The sequence below is a fragment of the Malaclemys terrapin genome, chromosome 6 (assembly GCF_027887155.1).
Source record: "Malaclemys terrapin pileata isolate rMalTer1 chromosome 6, rMalTer1.hap1, whole genome shotgun sequence".
Classification (NCBI taxonomy): Eukaryota; Metazoa; Chordata; order Testudines; family Emydidae; genus Malaclemys; species Malaclemys terrapin.
In genome coordinates, this window is record NC_071510.1 from 27412781 (window position 1) to 27434612 (window position 21832).

Here is a 21832-nt window from a genome sequence, read left to right on the forward strand (position 1 = left end):
CAATTCCTCTCAGCTTCCCCTTCCACTCTCTTTCAGACCCCCCAATATCTATGTTTAGTTAGCACTATTAATGTTAATTATACAGATCCTCAGCCAATTATACCAATTGAGATTATTAGTTGTTGTTTTAAATCAAAATCTACTAGCCTATGACCTGCACACTGCTGACAAAACTCATTTTATTTTTAAACTAAGTTTCTCTACTGGCACAGGAGACAGTGCTGGAATTCTGCCAGGGCTGAACCCCCGTAACTCAAGAGGCCGCCATGGTACAGAGGTGAGGCTCACTGAAAGCAGCACCCTTCCCTATTCCTGTCAGTTGAGTTCCAGCACTGCACAAACAGCCCTTTTCTGTTTGACTGTAAGCAATCAGACCCTCCTCCAAGGTTCTGCGTTTTTAAAAAAAATGTCATGAAGCTGTATGGGAGACTCTCTGTAGGCTGCTCACATACAGGACAGCTCTCATCAATCAGCCCCGGAGTGATCCTCTCATTTCTGCTGACTTAATTGAATGCTCAGTTGAGCCCCTATGATAATGGGCCACCTTCCAACTTTGAACATGACTCACAGAAGACATGTCTCAAAGGTCTTGGAAAGGAAATACAATGAAATAGACAGAAAGGGGCAAATTTATCCCTGGTGTATTAGTGGAATGACACCAGGGAGAAATATGGCTCAGATTTTTTTTTTTTTTTGTCAATGGTCAAAGACCTAAAAAAAAAGGAGATTCTATGCAGGAGGTACTTAAGGCACATGTACAATTAAAAGCTTTTTCTATTTTTAAAATTATTTTATATTTGACTCATGTCTGTATTAAGAAACCAAATATTTTACTGGTATTAATTCTATAAAATGTTGCCTACATACAGATCAAGCGCTAGGCATAAGTAGACTAAGCAACTGCTTATGGTCCCAAGTAGCTCAAGAGGACACCCAATTCGCTTTTTAAGTATGTGTTATGTATGTGTGTTTGTGTGTGGGGGCAAATATTCCTACTTAGGTCCCCCAGTGGGCTAGCACTACCTCTGTATACATCCAGCCACACACACACCCTGATAGGGGTTGAAATTGGATGCGAAGAGGTATAAAATGTAGTGGTAAATTCTCATATATCACCAACATATTTCCACAGCAAAAAAGGCAAAAATCAAAAGGAGGGCACTGTTGAGCACTCACAGTAAATTTCCACATAAAGAACTGAATCCTGTTCTCAGTTACACTCGTGTAAATCCAGAATAACTATCCTTATTTTAGGAGAATTTGGACTGAGAACTTTATATTTGGCCTTTTTTGTCTCTCTGAAAAGACTATAATAAAGCAAATAGCTTATAAGAAGGCAAAAATTAGGCAACTCCTTTTTTAACATAGAAAAGTGTCCTCTAATGTCTCAATTGGGGAAAAAAATCCCTCTTGCCATGAAATATAGTAAACTAGCACTTGGCATGTGTTATATTTCAGGTTCCTTGGTTTAAAGGTGACCCGTTTATTGGCACCCAATGCAGTTACAGAGGAGTTTTATTTGGAAATTCAACTGAGTTTTGGCCACATTCATTTCCGTTTAATTTTGGGAGATTTTCACCTTTCTTGGATCTACAATGGCTGGCATTGTTCCAGCTGTAATCTACTAGAACTATGCAATCAAGTATTTTAAAAAGAGTTAAGTAAGGGTTTTTCGAAACTGCTCATGTCACTTTATTGCTCTCTTTTTTAAAATATAGTATCATAATTTTTGTTTGCATCTGCAGAACTTCATAACCTGAAAAAGTATTTCCAGTTGGCATGCAGCACATCTGACAGGTGATGATGGGGAAACCCCAACAATTTGGGAAGTATATGGCCCAAACCTCCAAGGTGCTGAGCACCCCAACTCTGATTGAGATCAACCTGTTCTTGAGCAATTTGCAAACAGAAAAAAAGCAAAATCTGTTGAACAAATTATTGTTAATATTTATACAGCCAGTTCTACCTATAACTTATTTGTTAGGATCCACAATGGGTACCGTAACGGCACCTCATTTTCCACTAGATTTATTATCTGGTGTGTTTATTTTAACAGGCTGCTCCCTAAATATTTTATGCTTTTTGTGTGGGACTTTGCCATGATATCCATTAAAGTTAATAAGGGCCATTAGCTCAAGCCCTATATCTCTCCTTGAAAAACTACCGCTAAAAGCCTGGTGAAGGAGTGTCTGTACTGTGTGAGCAGAAACATTGAGTATCACATGAGTATGCAGTTAGATTTTTTTTTTAAAGTTTGTGTTAATAAAGATATAAAAGGCCAGGAATGCTTATGGTATAAGAGCCTTTTATCTCTAGGTAACTAATCTGAATCCAGAGTAATCCCATGAATCAAAGTCAGATAGCTGTCCAGTGGCCTATGTGAAATGATCCTAGTCCAATTCTCATAGACAGGATTAAAAACAAACAAACAAAAAACCACCCCTGATACAAATGGCATATTCATGGGCTTTCTCAGCTGGGAATTTAAGATGAGGCGGTTCTAGGCAAGAGCACTATTTTCTCATTCTGAGCGTTATTCCTCCAGGAAAGTGCCAGTAGGCTAGTGTGGGTTGTCTGGCTCCAAACCACACTGGAACTGCTCTGTAGGGAATCAGAGGACTTCAGTTTAGAGTGCCATCAAACTCATCTTTCACAAGCATTAAATAGAAATATATATATATTTAAACCACTTGTGCACTCCACTAACTTACTGAAAATCACATAAGAAAAAGGAAACCATCTTAAGGAATTACCTGACCAAGGCAGAAAGCTAAAATGAGAGGTCTGTGCTTAAAATAGTAAAATCCAATTAATATGCAGACCTTATGAGAATAAAGCAGCTAATAGAATAAAGTTGCAGTGCATCAGTTAATGCCAAAGGCATTATCATGTGTACAATAAAGCCATCACATATGTACTGGACCGTGAAATAAGAACAAACAGGGGAAATATAAGAACAGGAGTACTTGTGGCACCTTAGAGACTAACAAATTTATTAGAGCATAAGCTTTCGTGGACTACAGCCCACTTCTTCGGATGCATATAGAATGGAACATATATTGAGGAGATATATATACACACATACAGAGAGCATAAACAGGTGGGAGTTGTCTTACCAACTCTGAGAGGCCAATTAATTAAGAGAAAAAAAACTTTTGAAGTGATAATCAAGATAGCCCAGTACAGACAGTTTGATAAGAAGTGTGAGAATACTTACAAGGGGAGATAGATTCAATGTTTGTAATGGTTCAGCCATTCCCAGTCCTTATTCAAACCGGAGTTGATTGTGTCTAGTTTGCATATCAATTCCAGCTCAGCAGTCTCTCGTTGGAGTCTGTTTTTGAAGTTTTTCTGTTGTAATATAGCCACCCGCAGGTCTGTCACTGAATGACCAGACAGGTTAAAGGGGAAATATAGTGCACTGGCAGAGATCATGGACTAGATGGGTCTTTGATGCTATATGACATGACATTTCCTTTCATTTACATATAGACACACTGCTTACGGCAGCATGGTAAATGATTCATGGCTCTAAGCAAAACTAATTAAGAATGATAAACTTTCAATCACCCAAGTTAGGGAAGAGTCATCCTATGACAATATTCATGGGATAATGTAGCCCAGGGGGTCTCAAACACACGGCCCGGGGGCCGTATGCGGCCCGCGGGGTTGTTTTCTGCAGACCGCGAGCTCCTCGCAGCCCCCCCCAGCATTTACCTAGAGAGGCTCCAGCCCGACATGCACCGGGGGAAGGGCAGGCTTCCTGCCTGCCCTGCCCCCTGCCGCTCCGGGAAGCGGCTGGAACGTGGGGAAAGGAGGGCACAGGGCTCTGTGTGTTGCTCTTGCTTCAGGCAGCGCCCTGCAGTTCCCCGTTCCTGGCCAATGGGAGCTGCTGAGGGTGGTGCCTGAAGTAACAGCAACACACACACCCCTGTGCCCCTCCTCCCCCAGGTTCTGGCCACTTCCCGGAGCGGTGCGGGGACAGGCAGGCAGGCGGCCTGCCCTGCCCCCAGTGCATGTCGGTCCAGAGCCCGCCCCCCGAGTCCCTCCTGCAGCCCAACCCCCTGCTGTACCCCGCACCCCTCCTGCAGCCCAACCCCCTGCTGTACCCCACACACCCCCTGCACCCCACACCCCACTCTCCTCCTGCCCTCCCTGGGGGCAGGAAGGGGACAGAGTTGGGGTGGGGATTTCAGGGAAGGGGTTGGAATGGGGGCAGGGCCTCATGGAAGGGGTGGAGTGGGAGGGGCAAGGGTGGCGGGGGGAGGTGTCAGTAATGCGGCCCTCAGCCAATGTACTAGTCCTCATGTGGCCCTCGTGGTCATTTCAGTTTGAGACCCCTGATGTAGCCCATAGGCAAGTTTGCCCCATTATATTCACCGGCTTGCCTTTTATTATATTCAGCTGTAACAAAGAAACCTACCGGCCTGTATCCTGTAAGATATTAGCTGGAGTATAAGTTTGCATAAGTGTGGTTAAGTAGGCCATAACCCTTGGCACAGATCAACCGTTACCTTTAGATTTTAGGAACTAAGAAGAGCTTGCTCAACGGTAGGAGTTAGAATATTTCAGTCAGTGCGACCGCAAGGAATATGGAAGTAATGACCAGAAATCCGCTTAAGCAAGGGGTGACAGGTCTGATTGTGTGCTGAAATGGTAGTTACCCGTATCATTATGTTAACCTATAGAATAAATACACTTCAGCTAAATATGGGCATTATAATGGGCATGGAGGACTGAGCAGGGCAGTCACCATGTGGTCTGGGCCTGTTCTTTCCTGGGTCTCTTCCATTGCTGTCTGCTTCTTTTCTCCCTGACCCTTCAATTCATTGGGGAACTTGTGCCATCTGATACAGGGCCGGTGCTCAACTAAGACTGTGAGTATGCATTTCTAAAAGCTTATGCATAGAAGGATACCACAAATTACCCAATCCTGTATTATCTTTATCTTGTTTTGTGGCTTGGATATTTTGTAGCTTTCGCTATTATTTTAATAAAGGTATCTAAGGTTTTATTTTGCCCTCAGTGTGAGTGTCCTTGTTATCCACCTTGAGACTCCCCACAAGATATTCAACTCCACAGTGTGAATTCAGTGTAGTCTGATTTGGGGGGAAGAACTTATTGTAGTCAGATCAATTGGTCATTAATCGAAACAATATCAACCTTAAAAAGGGTCAGGCAACAACATGCAGAAGTGGTAGTGGGTGCTGTGAAAAATCTTCATTTTCAAATCTCAAGTCTCCAAAATTAACTGCTTCTGGTAGGTGTTACCTGGCCGGAAATAAAAGTTCCCCACCCAGAAATGTACTTTACTTTGATATACTTCAGGAAGAAGTGTGCTTTGGAGAGGAGGAAAGCAGGAAATGAATGGGGAAAGAGTGATAAACCTTGAAATCAACCATCAAATCTCTCTCTCTCTATATATATATAAAAATACCCAGTGTGAGATCAGGAAACAGGAAATGTGCACAGTGTTTATTACTACACAGAGTAGTGAGCCCAGCTGGCTACATGTCCTGGAATGGCCAGGATAATCCTGTAATTAACATTCACGCCATACTGGTAAAACACAACTAATAGTCTGACTTTCTTTGAGCGAGGGAGCAGCCAACATAAAAAAGGCCAGGAATTTTTGTTGTTAGGAATTTTTAAGGAATTCACTCCATGAAGTGTTGAAAGTACTGTATTCCGGCAGATAGACTCATTGCCTCCAGAAGCCTGGAAAGTTTCTAAGGAACTAACATCAGGATGTCCTGTTTCTTAGATGCAGAAATGCAAACACTATTTCCACAGCAGTGATCTCTTGGCTTCCAAGCTTAATTTAATTAGAAGAGAATTCTGCCAACACTTGGAGGTGACTGAAAGTTATTGGTTATTACTGCTGTTCTTTATTAAAAACAAACAAACAAAAATCAAATAACTGGTTCCCCAGTTACTGGCAGTCATATTACAAAGACCCCCTGGATTGAGATTGCTAGAGTGTGGTGCTGATCCTGTTCTCCTTAAAGGCAATGTATAAATATACACACCTAAACAAAGGAATAACTTTGGCCAAAAAGCTGGGGGTGACAGATACATTCCTTTACAGCTCCTAGAGACCACCCTTCTTCAGTGAAACCCTGAAAACATGACCACCCTTCTTCAGTGAAACCCTGAAAACATGCCAACCTATGTTCCTGTAATAGGGTGCTTGGAGGGCTGGGCAGCCTGGTGGTTGGTGCATCTGACTTCTAGCCCCTTGCTTCCCTGGCAGAGGTACGTTGGCCCCCCTAGCACACCTCCATAAGGACTCAGACCCTGGTCACAGCCTAGGGCCCTGTGTGAAGCAACACTGGCAGGAGTCTCCCAGCAGAGAGTCTAAATCCACTGCTCTGGGCTACCTCTGTTTCTTCAGTTTGGGGCACGTAGTGACTCAACTGGACTAGCGCCTCCTTGTGGACCTTTTGCAGCATCCTGCCACAGCCTCACATCCCTCTGGGGATGGCAGATGCAAGACTGGAAGGGTCTAACCCCACAACATCTCTACAGTTCAGTAACAGAGTTCATTCACTGCTGTGCACCCCTGAGTCTCCCTTAGTCAGGAATACATTTGGTGTAGCAGTTGATTGTGTTCGGAGGGTAATTTGGTAAACATATGTTTGCAGAAGGCTAGGCAGCGCCACAATCAGCTGCATTTAAATGGTTTGTAGGCTGAACCTTCCTGTTGCATTTGCTTGCTTCAGGCATTCTGAAGCCGTTCTGCAGAGCTCTTAATTTTGTGTCAGGGGGTAAAAGAAAGAAATGTGTAGTATTCATGACCTGGGGAGGTGGGAGCTCCAGTTCTCCCACCTCCAACCAAGGCCTCATATCTTAATGGAGGGGCCACAGGGGAAGGAATCATACCATCACCAAGGGCACAGAGCAGCTGCAAAACTTCTCTGTGGAAACTACTTCAGTCCAGTGACTGCAGTGCATCTCCACAGTCCCAACAATCCTTCCACACAGAGCGGCAGCAGTAGGGCATAGAACTGTAGGATCCAGGCATCAGCTGATCCTCTGGCCCTGATGTTCCTCAGTTCACCTGTACTATATCCCAACCTACCCACTGGATAATGTTGCATTCAGAACCCCTGCGAAGACGGACCCCATAGTGAGGAGCACCCCCACCCATACATACTCTAATCCCTTTTGCCCACTCTCTCCACCCAGTGCAGCAGAAATGCCTAATTTCTGCTGCTAGCGAGACTGCTCTGGGTGCTGTTTTGTCCCATAATGCCCACATTGTGAATGTTGGAGGGAGAGCACATGATCATCGCTATAAGGATGAATAGCAAATGAATTTCTGATGACGTCTCACTTACAAACCACACTTTGGGGGAGATTTTCAAAATGTTTTGCAATGTTTTGCCTCTAGCGCCCATTGGCTTCAATGGGAGCAGAGGGGCTAAAACCCCAACAGTCATTTAATAGGTTATTTCTTTATGTTAAACTTCCATTAGTTCACTTGTTTCTCACCCCAAAGGAGCTACTTGCAAACCTGAGGCTCTTCCCTTCCCTCCCTGATTTAAATCCCCTCTATCCACATCAGAGCCATCATTCTGCCAGCCGAGAAGAATGGGTTGCGATTACCTTTGGAATCCATCTGCGCTGCTCCTTAATTGGCTGCCTTTGAGCAATGTGAGGAGTTCTTTCCTCTACAGGGGCTGATTGTGCTGCCTCCACAGAGCTCTCATTACCTGCCAGCCAGCAGAGATTGAAGCCAGCCTTGGTCATCATCAAATATGCATCTTCTGCATAGTTAAACACAACATGTAATAGAATTCATAGGGAAGAATATATGCATCCACATAAATATAACATTAATTCATTGGTTTTATCGCTATTATACTGAGTACAAGGCATGACTCAGTAGGTGGAATACAGTGTTCTTGTCCTGCATGGATTATAGTAGATAATAAATAGACATTAAATACCACCACCTACCCTGGGGTGTCAAAAAGAGATTAAAATCAGGGCATATAGAGAAAGAGGCAGCTCTAGTGATGAAGTTGTGACGCTGGGAGACCAGATGCCAGCTCATGCCAAGGTCCCTAGGCTGCACTGAACACTGACAGATGCATAGCTGGAAACCAGTCTGGCGCACCTGTGCATTTGCATTGTTAAAATAGATGTTAAGTTGATAAAAATATGTTTAGACTTGATGAAATGCTAGTAGCATGCTGCATATATTGACCTCACTTTTAACATCTGTAGCCCATGATATAAAGTTATATTGAGTGTTTGCATTGTAAAGCTCTAGAATTGTATCACTCGCCAAACAGGAAAGAAATGTTAATTAATATGTGAAGTGCTCATCCTGCATACAGAAAGGCCCATTGAACAAAGGACAAAGACTTTGTTCATTGCCCCCTCTCACACACCCTTATGATGAGGAGACAGGTGCCAACATTTGTCCCATCAGTTTGAACTATGGGGAAGGGAATAAAAATCCCTGATCAGTAGGAACTAGATTACTATTCTACTTGGAATTTGGAGAGGGCAATATTTCTAAGCATAAGCAAGGGATCTCCAAGCTTTTTGGCTTGGGGTAGTTCTAAAGGACATGCAGGGTTTGTATATTACAGCAGCATAATGGTACCTTTTGGAATCTAAGACTGGAATTCATTTGTGTGTGTATGTTTACCTGCTTTAAACTTGTAAATAATTCATTTTTTGTCTTACTTAATAAATCTTTAGTTAATTTATTGTAGGATTGACTACAAGCTTGTCTTTGGTAAGAAATCTAAGGTACAATTAACCTGGAATAAGTGACTGGTCCTCTGGGACTGGGAGTCAGGGCTGGCTCCAGGTACCAGCACAGGAAACAGATGCTTGGGGCAGCCACTGGAAAGGGGCGGCACATCTGGGTCTTCGGCGGCAATTTGGTGGTGGGTCCCTCAGTCCCTGTGGGAGGGGAGGACTGGCTGCCGAATTGCCACCGAAGAATGAAGTGGCGCAGTGGAGCTGCCGCTGAAGCTGCCGCCAATTGCGGCTTTTTTTTTTTCCCTTCGTCGCTTGGGGCGGCAAAAAAGCTGGAGCTGGCCCTGCTGGGAGTAACCTGAATATTGATGTGATTTTTGGTGTAAGGACCATCTATCACAAAGGCAAGCTTGTCTCAGTGGCAAGATAAACTGGAATACCCAAGGGGACAGTCTGTGACTCCATGTTAATGGCTTATTTGGAATCAGGTTTCCAGTCAAAAGATTCAAATTTCAGACTCAAGATTTCTCCTTGTACAATTACTTTGAAGTATTGGCTTAAAATTTGTTACTTTCCCCACTAATCCTAGCTGGAATATTCTTTTAAAAAAACATAACCACACACTAAAAGGGTTCATATAATGAAATAAACTCATTCTGATATTGGTGGTAAATGTTTGCCTTATTGACTGTAACAATTGAGTCCTTCCTTATTTTTAAACTCCAAGTTTAGCTGTTCCGGCTTCACTCTAGTGGCTGCAGTCCATCTCCATAGCCCCAACAACCCTTCCATCGGGGGTTGGAGGTGGGAGAACTGGAGCTCCCACCTCCCCAGGTCATGAATACTACACATTTCTTTCTTTCACCCCCTGACACAAAATTAAGAGCTCTGCAGAACAGCTTCAGAATGCCTGAACAGAACCTATGTGCTACACCTCTACCCCGATATAACGCAACCCAATATAACATGAATTCAGATATAACACGGTAAAGCAGTGCTCCAGGGGAGGTGTTTGATATAACGCAGTTTCACTTATAACGCGGTAAGATTTTTTGGCTCCCGAGGACAGCGTTATATCGGGGTAGAGGTGTACTTAAGCTCCCCTCTGAAAGGTTAAGTGACACTTAAGTGGTGCAGGGGTCTTGTGTGGGCCCTCTACATGGGTGAGAACTTCACCCTAAGAGAAGATGGAGTTTGAAGTGTGGGGGGGGGGGGAGGGAGAAATGACTACTGTATTCTGTTCACTAAATTTTAAGTAATTCTGTAGAATCTCTGGAGTCTGGCCAAAAGAAAATTAATAATGTTTTCTTTTTTAACCAAAGAACTTAATGTCTTCACAGAGGAGGTTTTCAGACATGAAAATATATTGTTGGAACAGGGTGTCTTGAAAGATGAACCCTATCTAATTAAAAAGGTGTCCTCTAGGACTGAAAGAAATATTTGCTGAACCTAGCCTTGCCAGCTGAGATGCAGAATCTTTTGTTGGGGGTTAGGAGAGGATATACCCACAGAAACACCTCATTACTATAGTCACAGGTGAAACTTATGGCCCCAATCCTGTAAAGATTTATGCAGATTTAATTTTACACAAGTTGCTTACAGGCAATGGGATTACTCATACAGCATAAAGTTAAGCACTTAGATAGTTATTTGCATGATCAAGGCCTGTATCTGAATCATTATACCCCATGATTAGGAGGCTGCGGTTAAGGAATTAAAAATGAAGGTAAAAAGAAAGCCCGCCGCCCCCTTCATTCTATGGAAATAAAAAATAAGGGATCTATGCTGTTAAAATGATGACTATATTATTGTGAAATATTTTCCTTTTTATTGTCCCTTCACCCCGTCCCATCCAGTTATAGCATCTGGAGTTGGTGAATTTATAAAGATACAGCTAACAAACATAATAGGAAAGAAATCATGTAATACAATAGTATAATTCTACTGAGAGGTCCTGGTGGAATGATGAACCGTGTGAGTAAACCCCCTACCAACCCACCACAATCCCTTTTACAGTATGCTACAATATTCATAGAAAAATCCCAACTGTTCTGTCTCCTCACTGCACTGACTCACTGCCTGAACCATGCCAGCATTCTTGTACAGACTGTGCTAGACAGAGCCTTGATCCAAAGTTGTGTTGGCCAGGTCTCTTTTGTAAGTTGGATCTCTTTTCTGTGCTTCCTCTTTAACCTTCACCAGGCAAGTATTTTAAAATGACTAAAAGGTGTAGTAAGAGAGATACTAATATGGTTTCCTTATAGTTTAAGAAAATAACAAAAAACTGTTGCAATTGTATTTGGCTTACGACATCAAAGGTGAAATTCTGGCCCTATTAAAATCAATGGGAGTTTTGCCAGTGATTTTAATAGGCCCAGTATTTTAACCTAGAACTTTCATTTTAACTTTTTCAGACAAAGCCATAGTACTTTTCAAATATAACCCTAAACTCCAGACAATATTTTTGTATTATATTCATGTACATCTATAATCTCATTTTCAAACATGGATAACAACAGGCTGGCCAAATCTCACATTTGAATGACCCCCCTTTAGGCATGATAATGACCATTTTAAATACCTGTGGCTAGTGCTATTTAGAGTGTCTAAATGCAAGATTTGGATAACCGATTAAGATGCCAACATTTGAAAATTGGGCTGACGGGATAAATAATACTATGATTTCAGCCAATTCAGCTCTGTATTTGATATCTGTATCAGAAATTCTGTTTTTGCTTTATGATCATACTGTAGAACATTTGAAATGACTAAAAAAATGTTACTTCTTTTTTTAAATATGAAAGTTAACCAACCTAAATGCTTACAAACATTAATAATTTGCGGTTACTGTCATTTTCATTTCTAAAAGTGATCACCTTAAGTAGACAGAGGTGGATAGACAAAAAGGACTCATTTCCTTTCCAGTTCCCAGCCTCTGATTCAGGCTATAACTTAAGCACATGCATAATTTTAATCAAGTGAGTATTCCAATTCACTTCAATGGAACCTAAGCATCAGTTTATAATTAAGCACACAGTTAAGTGCTTAAGTATGCACATCAGCATCTGCTTACATTCTTTAGTGCTTTGCGGAATGAGAGCCTTACTTCTGACACAGCACACTTGACAAGTGAAGTAACATGGAAAGACAACTTAATATTACACTCACAAATACAGAAGTTACAGCACGCATTGAAAGAATAATACACAATTCTTTTAAAAGCATATACTGAAGAGTCAGTAAAGAAAGTGCTGAGCATCCCTTCCTCTGAAAACCAAGCCCCTTTAGGGTGTCTTAAATTGGACACCCAAAATTACTGGTCACTTTTCAAAATTTAGGCCAATGCTTGTACTCATGACAATATTTGTGAATTAGGTTTTTTAAATATTTGACCAACTTAAATTGTTTCCATCTGATGGCAGGTTGCAGGCCTATGCGAATGAATCTGGTGGTCTGAAATCACTTCCAGGCAATAGATATCCAGGGTACAAACAACGCCACCATTTTAGCACTAATTGATACCTTCAAGGGCAGTTTCAGCCAAGAAGCCAAGGGCTGAATAGGCATGGAGAGTGAACAATCCGGAGACACTTAGAGGTGGCCACTCCAGGTCAGGAAGGAGGCACATTAGTGTGACAATGTGAGGAATCTGTGCAATACTTTTCTGTGGATATAAAGAAGACTTTAAACACCAATTTAGCAAAGTACTGAAGTAACTTTGGGACTTAAGCACTAGCTTATGTCCTTTGCTAAATATGAGCAGACATAAGCACATTCTTAAAGTTAAGCATGTTCTTGAGGAATTGGGGCTTCAGACTCTAGGACCTGAGTTACAGCTTTTATAAGCACTAAAAATTTACTCAAAAAGTTTTTAGAAAACTCAATGGTCTTTAGTTGCTGATATTTCAAAATTTCACTTTATTTGCATGAAACTGAATTACCAAATACTAGTAAAATGAGAGTTCTGCAGGAATGTAATACCCACTACTACAATCAAGGATAAATTAAATAAAAATATACTATAAGCAAACCAATAGTTTATTTCACTTGCCTGGTTGCTCCTTCAGTTGCCCATAAGAACTTGTGATAGTCATTATCTAAAATATTGATCATACAAAGACTTCATGGGGCTTCAAAGGGCAAGGAAAGTTTTCAGTTACTGAAAAGAAAAAGAAATGACAGCAAGTCAAGAACTAAAAATGATATTTCTATAATGCAACTCTTTAAACTAAATTCTCTCTGCTAACAGATATGTAGGAAAAAGTTAGCAAGTACATCAATTGTTGTGCCAGACTCTGTGTAAGGTTAATCCTTATTTGCATTCAGACTCAGTTTTAAATAAGAGTAAGGAGGGTGTGATATTGGACGAGAAACAGAGGGAATAAACACTCCAGAGTAGCCTTCATAGTCATTGAATGTTACAAAAACTTATTGCAAGTTCATATACAAATGCTTTTATTTGGCTGTAAATAAGACAGGTCTTATAGATATTATTTCAAAGTGACACACATCAGTGATATGTGCTGATTATCCTAGGATGAGACAGAATTTCTGTCTTTTAAACCAAATGCATCCTTTAAAGAGACAGTCAACTTCAAATCTAGTCAAATTTAAAAAAACAAGTTAAAATCATTTATAGGATTTCATTTTTATTTAGTTTTACAATCACTTTTTTCAGGGTTTTTTCCCTAATGTTTTTCTCTCCCCCACTGCTTTGTGCAAAATTCACAAAACAAAAGGGAAAAATTATTTGTGGTATCTTTTGCTCTTCACACAACAAAATAACATGAAGAAATCACATAGGCACCGTTGGGTCCCAAATAGCCATATTTACTAAATATACACACAAATATACAAGGTCTAGCTACATACGTACTGCTGTTCTGACGGGGAGTGGGAGGGGGGGTTTCGGCTTCTAAAACATAGAATGCAGTGAGCACCACTAGAAAGATCACAGATTATTGAAATCCCTATTTTTAGACACTACACAGGGATAACAAGGGAACTGACTAAACACAAAATGGTGTCAAATGAACAAAATAAACTGAAAAAAAAATAGAAAAATATTTTCTCTCTAATCTCTTTCACTTCCAGTAATCTTAGAAATTATTTGCAATATTAGTAAATAAAGCACTTTCAGATGAAGTATGATGTCTAAGTTGACACTGTCTCTTCCAAACGGGAGTTTGGAAGTGGTAGTAGCATTCATCTCTCATGTCATCATCAAAGGTTGAAATATATCAATAGCATCATAGATTCCTGCAGGGAAAATGAATGGATGCTTTCACTACATGGTAATTCTTGACACTGTTGGAGGGGGCAGCAAACACAAACTTGATAAGCTCCCAGAGTCTGATGTTCATAGGTGCTGAGCATCCACTATTCCTGTTAAAATCAGTGGGAGTTGTGGGTTCTCAATACCTCTAGTAATTAGGCCTACGGTCTTCCTCAACATTACAATTGCTACTAGAGAGAATTACTTATATGCATTACTTATTACTTATACTTAGCCTTAGAGGAAGGGAGTTTGATTGCTTAGGTGATCATGACTGTACTAGTTTATTGTACATATAAAACAAACAGGCCCAAATTCTTCCCTTTGAGGCATAGTGTAAAGTAAAGCCAAACTGCAGGAAACCATCATAGAATATGAGGGTTGGAAGGGACCTCAGGAGGTGATCTAGTCCAACCACCTGCTCAAAGCAGAGCCAATCCCCAGACAGATTTTTGCCCCAGATCCCTAAATAGCCCCCTCAAGGATTGAACTCACAACCCTGAGTTTAGCAAGCCAATGCTCACACCACTGAGCTATCCCTCCTCCCATGGAAGTGATATGGGTCAGGACAGAGGGTACCCGAAGTGGGAAGTTGGCTATTTGGTGTGTTCCTTCTCTGCATATACTTGCCTTTTAAAATTGTGAAATTTCACCAAAAGAAAATGTGACCACTTTGCTCATCTCCAGTACATGGTATAATGTGGATAGAGAAATGCTGACTTACAGTACGTATCGCAGGAGCACCTATGAGCCTCAGTCACGGACCAGCGCCCCTTTGTGCTAGATGCTGTACAAACAGAACGAAATGATGGTCCCTGCCCCAAAGTTCTTACAGTACATAGTATAATGGATGCGTAATGGTTGTGCATGTGATGGCCTCACATTTGGGGACACATGAAAGGACCAAAATTGATAATAAAAAGTTTCAATGTCATACTATATAGCACAGAGAATACTGAATATATCTATATGGAATCTAATAATGTATTTGCAGTGAATAGTCTTTTCCCACTTCATTCTTCTTCCAGCACTTCCAAGGAGTCATTCTTCACTTAACTGATCTATCTGACCTGTGCTCTTCCTTTTAGCCTGAAGATCATCCATATCCGCCTCTGCTACAGCTCTTATCTTGGCAAACCCTGCTCCTTCATCCTAACCCTTTAGCCCACCAACTGGGAGTTTCCTGTTTTCCACCACTGCTTAGAGCAATCTCTGCCTTATCTCCCTGCTGGTTTCACACTCAGTTCCATCTGTTCATTTGACATTTATGAACCTCATCAAGCATTTGTTTTCAAACCCATCCACGTTTAAATACTTTCCATTGTATTTGTGCTTGCTCAGTTCTCTCATTTATCAATGGGATGATAATTGTGCTGAATACCCTAAATTTGGTTCCGACTTAGGCTTCCTTCCTTTCCAAAAGCCTGCCATGCTTTCAAAGCCTCACAGTTAGGTCCCCATGGCTAACGCCATCCCTTTTTTGTTTTCTCTGCCTAACAGACATTCTCCAGACACATGAACTTCTCATGGAAATAAAGCACCTCATCCTGCCCCCATGTACTTTCCCAGCAATAAAACATGTTTCTTTGTCTTTATATCTCATCAGATTTAGTCACATTCCCTCTGAGTTTCATATATTTAGTGTCTGATTTACACCCTGTTGGACAAGTTTTACCTGCTCAGGAACTAATCCTGCTTTCTCTGAACTCCGTGGGAAAACTCCCCTCCAGCAGTCTTCCTCCTCAGGAGGGTCCGTAACCAAACCTCAAATATAATACTTGGGTTTGGGTCAAGGGACCTGGACAGGTTTGAGGAGAGAGGAATAGTTCAAATAAACTAATTCACTCTTGTCTCTCTCATCTGCTTTGTTCCCATCTTAAATTTCCCTTGTTTCTTCACCAGTCTTAGCTGAAGTAAAGCGTTACATAGATAAAGGCAGGAAGGAGACATTGCGAGTTTAATTTACCCCTATTTTTATGTCAGATAAATGAGACTTAAATTCCTCAGTTATTGAACACCCCTCATTCCAATCATGTGACCCTTGCAGGATACTCAGAGATGTACTGGAACCTAAAACACCAGCTCAAAAAATATAAAGTAAAGCCCTCGATTTTGGCACGTACAGACCCAGCTTAAGATGTAAATTTTGTGGCTCAACAAATGAAAAGCCCTGGTTTGCAATCTCCTGCTCTTTGGGGGAGTTTGGAACTCCTCTAGATCCAAACTTTACAAATCAGCCCCATCTCTAGATATTCATAGAAAAGGCCTATTTAGTCATTCTAGTAGATCTCTGTGTCAGGAAGTTTTACTGGCTATTCAATCTAAATTTTCATTTTCTTAATTGGATCCCGTTACTTCCAGTAATACACTCTAGCAGCACCAAAAAAAAAAAAACCTCCCTCCTTCAAACATCTATAGACACTTACATTCTCCTCTGCTACTAACTCAGTTCTTACCAAACTAATCCAAACATACATTTAGCTTTTTAGGTGCTCAGACACTATAGTAATGTAATATAAATATCTAGAGAAATAAATGTGGAGATTTTATCATAAGTCAAGCGCATTGTAAGTTTTGTCGCTGTTCACTGAACCCTTTCTATTTTGTCTACAATTCATTATTTTCTCCAGAATATTCAGCACCCTCATAATATTCTGTAATTTATAATGGACATTCAACAAGCAGACTTCTTATGTCTGTCAGCTTTCCTCTTTGATTTCTCAAAATGTACTATAAATATCAAAATCTAATTACTGTGGATGACGTTTTGCACTGAAAAAAAAGTTTACTAATTTCTGCCACTTTGCAGCTTACTATAAAAAATGATGAAGACAAAAACAAGAAGTTTCAACTCAGCACTAAAAATCAAGTGATTGTCAAATTGCCATAAGCTTTGAAGCAGAGTGATGTTGCCAGCAGGTTTTACTATATTCATATAAAATACTAGTACATTTTATTAAGGGGAAGAAGCCATAAAACAGTAGCCATTAATGAAAGTATCCTTGTAATAAAAAATAAGGCAAAGAACTAAAATTAAGCTCAAAAGGCCATAGCTTTGTACTCAGTACCTCATTAGCAACATGTGATTAATTACTGACACCTGAGTGAATAGTGTTTCCATCCTAATGTTCACTTTTGGCATAAAATGGGGACAACAGTGTACACTTGAGTGGTTAAAAGGCAAAAACCAGTGCTGACTTTTAAAGACTATGTACTCATCCTATTAAACAAATCCCTGAGGTTTCAAGGGTCATTGCCTAAAACCAGTACCTCCTCCTCTATTAAATGCAGTGCCTTTCTTTTTTTGGACACTGTGCTACATACTTTATTATATTTTAGCTGTATTTTAACTGTTTTATGATTAAAGGCTTTTAAAGATTAGTAACGTCTCAATCTCTTTCTCTCCCCTCCCAAACAGAATAAACAGATTGAGTCTATAAGTGAGAAAAACTTCCATGCAAATTATGCCTTTAACAAATTTTCCTCTTCGCCACTCTGCTTCCTTTTTGGAAGTTCCTGGGTGTGCCTCTAGATAGCCTGAAGTAGTCAAACGCCCAATTCAGAGTTTTCCAGAAGCCTGTCCACCAGTATTTCAAGACACCTATGACTACAAAGAAGTGTGACCAAACTAGGGTGACCAGACAGCAAGTGTGAAAAATCAGGACAGGGGTGGGGGGTAATAGGAGCCTATATAAGAAAAAGACCCAAAAATCGGGACTGTCCCTATAAAATTGGGACATCTGGTCACCCTAGACCAAACAAAAGGGAATGTAATAAATCAACTCTTCATTAGGATGGGGCAATAACAAACTTAGCAGACAGCTCTGCTACAACTTGACATGGCACTTGAGTACACATGAGGACTCTGGCTAGAGACTCCCTGGCACATAACAATGCAAACTTGACATTGGGATTGAGCACACTACGTAGCTTCTGACTGGAAACTCCCATGTGCCATTTGTTATGCACCAGCTGTACTGTCCCAGCATGCACCAAACAAACAAAAAATCACACACATACATTTTGGGACTCACAGGTGAGGCAACAGCCAACAGCTGCTTCTCTGCAAACAGATACATAATTAGAGGGATGGGACTTTCTGTGGATCTGCACAGCGAGCATGCAGTATGACGCCACAGTGCAACTGCAATAAAGAACAGAATCTGTATACTGTGCTGTACCCAGGGATATATTTATAATCACTGGCAGCTAAGAAATTATCCAAATGAACATCTCTCTCAACATCTTGCTCATCTATTGGAAAAAAATTACATGATTTCACTATGATTCAGACTCTTTGTCTCGCCCTTCACTGCTGACAGCAGATACAGAATAATAGTTAAAAAAAAAAAATCTCAGATACCCCAGGGTATCTGAATGGGTACAGAGCTACCTGATTTTAGGGTACTTTCTCCTTGTAATAAAGGTGTGACCCACTGGAGTGCTGGCAAGAGGAAGAACTTCATTTCTTGGCTCCCAATTACCTGACATGGCTCAGAGTTACAAAAAATATCCCTGTCAGTTTGTGCTGGTGCCACTGGCTACTCTTACGCTGCTGACTGAAAGAGAGTATCTGGAGAGTGAACTGTTCTGTATTCAGCTTACTAGGCTTGGCCTAGGCAGAGACCAGGTACAGGAATCTTCACTCTTAGCAGTTGGCTCTCCCCCATCTGCCTGGGAACATGGAGCTAATCTGGAAATACACCCACAGCCCTACTCACTCAGGAAGAATGGATGTAAGAAAGGGACCCAGAGTTGAGAGAGCAACTGGGACTCAGTCTACCCTGCACCTCAGACCCCAATGTGAGACACTAGAAATCACTCCCACCCACCATGCGATACTAATTCCTTTCAGTGACCTGGAAGGAGTGAGACCTGAGAATAAGATTTTTTTTTTTTAAACTCCTCATTCTGTAGAGAGAAGGGGTTGGGGTTGGAGACAAAGAGACATCAAGTGGGGACATATAAGGAAGGCAGGAAGGAAGAGGAAAGCAAAACTGGCTATACCAAATAAAAGAACAAGCAATTAACCTACAAAAGGACAGCAAAACAGAAAGAGCAGCCTAAGGCAGTTGTCAGGGGGCCATGAGCAGGTTTCAGGGGGTCCGCAAAGCAGGGCCAGCATTAGACTCACTGGGGCCCAGGGCAGAAAGTGGAAGCTCCACTGCATGGGGCTGAAGGCCGAGGCCCTGAGCCCCACCACTTGGGGCTGAAGCCAAAGCCAGAGCATCTTAGCTTCTCAGGGCCCCCTGTGGCATGGGACAATTTCCCTGCTTGCTACCTCGTAATGCCAGCCTGGCCTTTATATGCAGAAAAACAGTTGTTGTGGCAAATGTGGGCTGTGGAGTTTTTATAGCATGTGGAGGGGGGAGGAATCTCAGAAAGAAAAAAGTTGAGAACCCTTGGCCTAAGGCATCTAGTCACTTCTGACACTAGGCACCAATCTGCTTCCTTAGGTGTCTAAATACCTTTAAAAATCTAGATGTCTAAATGCTCATTTCACCTAGGCCTTGTCTACACAAAAACTGAAACTGAAACAAATAACCCCGTAAATTACAACCAATTTAATTACGTCAGTGCAGTCTGTGTATGGACCCTCTTATTTCACACTAAGAGTAGCTACTTCAACATAATTTAAGGTGGTAAAAAATCAACTTAAGTTATAGCACAAGAAACCACTCTTACTGTGAAATGAGTGTCCATACACAAGCTTGCACCCAGATAACTAAAGGTGTGACTTACAATAGAGTTTGCTATTTCACTTCCAGTTACGTTACTGTTTGAGCATCCAAATATAGGACTTGGATTGCCTCTCAAAGAGCTGAATTTGAATACTGAGCCCACAACTTACTCTAGTGTAAAATAAATGCTGACTGAATTGCCGGTAGACTGGTCCTTTTTAACCTCCACATTTTAAATTGGTTCCTATAATATAAGACTTACTGGCATTAATTCATATTTTTCCATTCTGGATCTCATTTACCTCAATAATATTCCTTCATGTCTCATTTTTGCCTACAGTATTCAAGCCAGGGCTGGCTAATCTTGCTTCATTTTTTTAATTAACTATATATTGCATTTTTTTAAAAATAATAAGCATACATAAAACATATCCATACATCTGTGTTTGACAGGAAGAATGTGATTCTGCCTTGCAGTCACAAATAATACTGTTATATGAACATCATACAGCCTGGATCCTAACATTCTGTTTGTCTTCTGATGAACATTTGCAGTCTCACCAGTGATCAAACTGCACGCAGCAGTATTCCCAGCGAGGTCTCACTTAGTGCCCTCTCTGATGCCAAAACAACTTCAGCCTCATACCTCTAGGATTGTATCCAATGATCTGCCTTGCATTTTCTTTTTTAACTGCTGCCAAAGTTAGCAGATTGACAGCCTTGGAAACTGAAGTCCTCTATTTCTCCACAGAACAGTTATAAACACAGACAGCAGTGCAGGTTTTCCCACATGGTCCCGCCAATGTGTCTCAACCTTCCATTGGTGGGACCACCTATAGTGGTGGGAGTGTTCTTCATTTACTCAGACCATTCACTTCTTGAGCTCTCTGATGAGACTGCCTGCATGGTGAGATTAGTTAATGCCAATTATGGTGGTATTACACCTGATAAGAGCTGGAGGGTGGCCACCAACTTATTCCAAGTTCTGATTTCATTCATTCTGCTCAAACCAGAATTATACTCATCTGCAGCCTAAAATCAAAACAATTTTGAACCTTTAGCTCCTTAGTTTCCTCCTCCTCCCTCCCCCAGTCCTTGACATCAAACCATCCTTCCCATGGTCACAGATATAACCATTTTGGAGTACAGCAAGTACTAAGCCTGTTCAGACAGTTCTTCCACCCCTGCTTAATTTGCAAGGTCCCAGAATGTCATTTGATTCGGCTACATTAATGGGACTGGTTTGTCAGTCCTCAGTCTGCTTGACAATGCTAATAAACCTCCTGATCACTGGGAAGGTTGGACCATATTTCATCTTATCCTGTTTGAAATATGTGCCATAAAATGAAATTAAATAAATATTGCCTATGTCAGTAATACAAGACTTTAATGGTACACTTAACTAATACTGAAGTCTAATTGAACATCAATGGAGCACTTACAGAATCCACATTACTATGAAGTAAATTCATAATGATGTGACACTGAATCCCTCTGCCAGGCTCCTCCTCCCATTCATTTTTCCTATCTGAATAATAAGAACCAGCTTTTTGTAATTTTTCTTGCTTTTCATTTATGTGCGTGCTGTCAAAATTAATGGAAAGGGGTATTTAGGCCACCTTCCATCACCACTCCTGACATCTTAAACCCATGCTTTAAAGAAATTAGGCCATCAAGATTCATGCCTATTTTCCTCTGCTGGAGACCATTGAAAACTATACGCAACCTATTAAACCCAGTTAGAACTCCCACAGTTAACTAGCTATACTTTGCAAGTTATATTTATATGTGTGTGTCCCAAACTCTCTTTCTGATCAGAGTGACCCAGCATACAGCAAGACATTAAAACCAAGCCCTGCGAAAGAGGGTGTCGGAGGACTGCTAACAATGAAAAAATAAAATCTGTGAAGTCTGTGCTGTCCTCCTGATGGAGATAGTTTGTTTTCTCTTTTTTTCACTGAACTACAATGGTCTAATCTTTTGATCCCTCATTTATGGGAATTGTGGTAGTTCAAATCATCCTCCTTGTTTTCATAAATGCTCCCATAGGTAATGACACAATGTGATCCAACAGGAGCTAATTGAAGAATTGCGATTAAAACCCAGTCCTGGAAACGATATATGAGCTGACCTCCACAAATTCTTATTTGTGAAGTAA

At 41.1% G+C, this 21832-nt stretch overlaps 2 long non-coding RNA genes across 3 annotated transcripts in view; both read right to left on the reverse strand.

The window, feature by feature from the left end:
- Positions 1–2356: 2356 nt before the first annotated feature.
- On the reverse strand, positions 2357–12379 carry LOC128838866 (uncharacterized). Of its 2 annotated transcripts, XR_008445297.1 has the most exons (4): positions 12241–12379; positions 7609–7769; positions 3218–3383; positions 2357–2601 (listed from the first exon to the last, which is right to left on the reverse strand). It is a non-coding gene; the product is annotated as an uncharacterized LOC128838866 (long non-coding RNA). The 2 variants fall into 2 exon arrangements; XR_008445296.1 differs by lacking the exon at positions 2357–2601 and having other exon boundaries at positions 3014–3383.
- A 396-nt stretch (positions 12380–12775) lies between these two features.
- The window catches only part of LOC128838867 (uncharacterized), a 68262-nt gene continuing 59205 nt past the window's right edge, over positions 12776–21832 (reverse strand). Inside the window, exon 3 of the long non-coding RNA XR_008445298.1 lies at positions 12776–12877. This is a non-coding gene — a long non-coding RNA (uncharacterized LOC128838867). The remainder of the gene's footprint in view (positions 12878–21832) is intronic.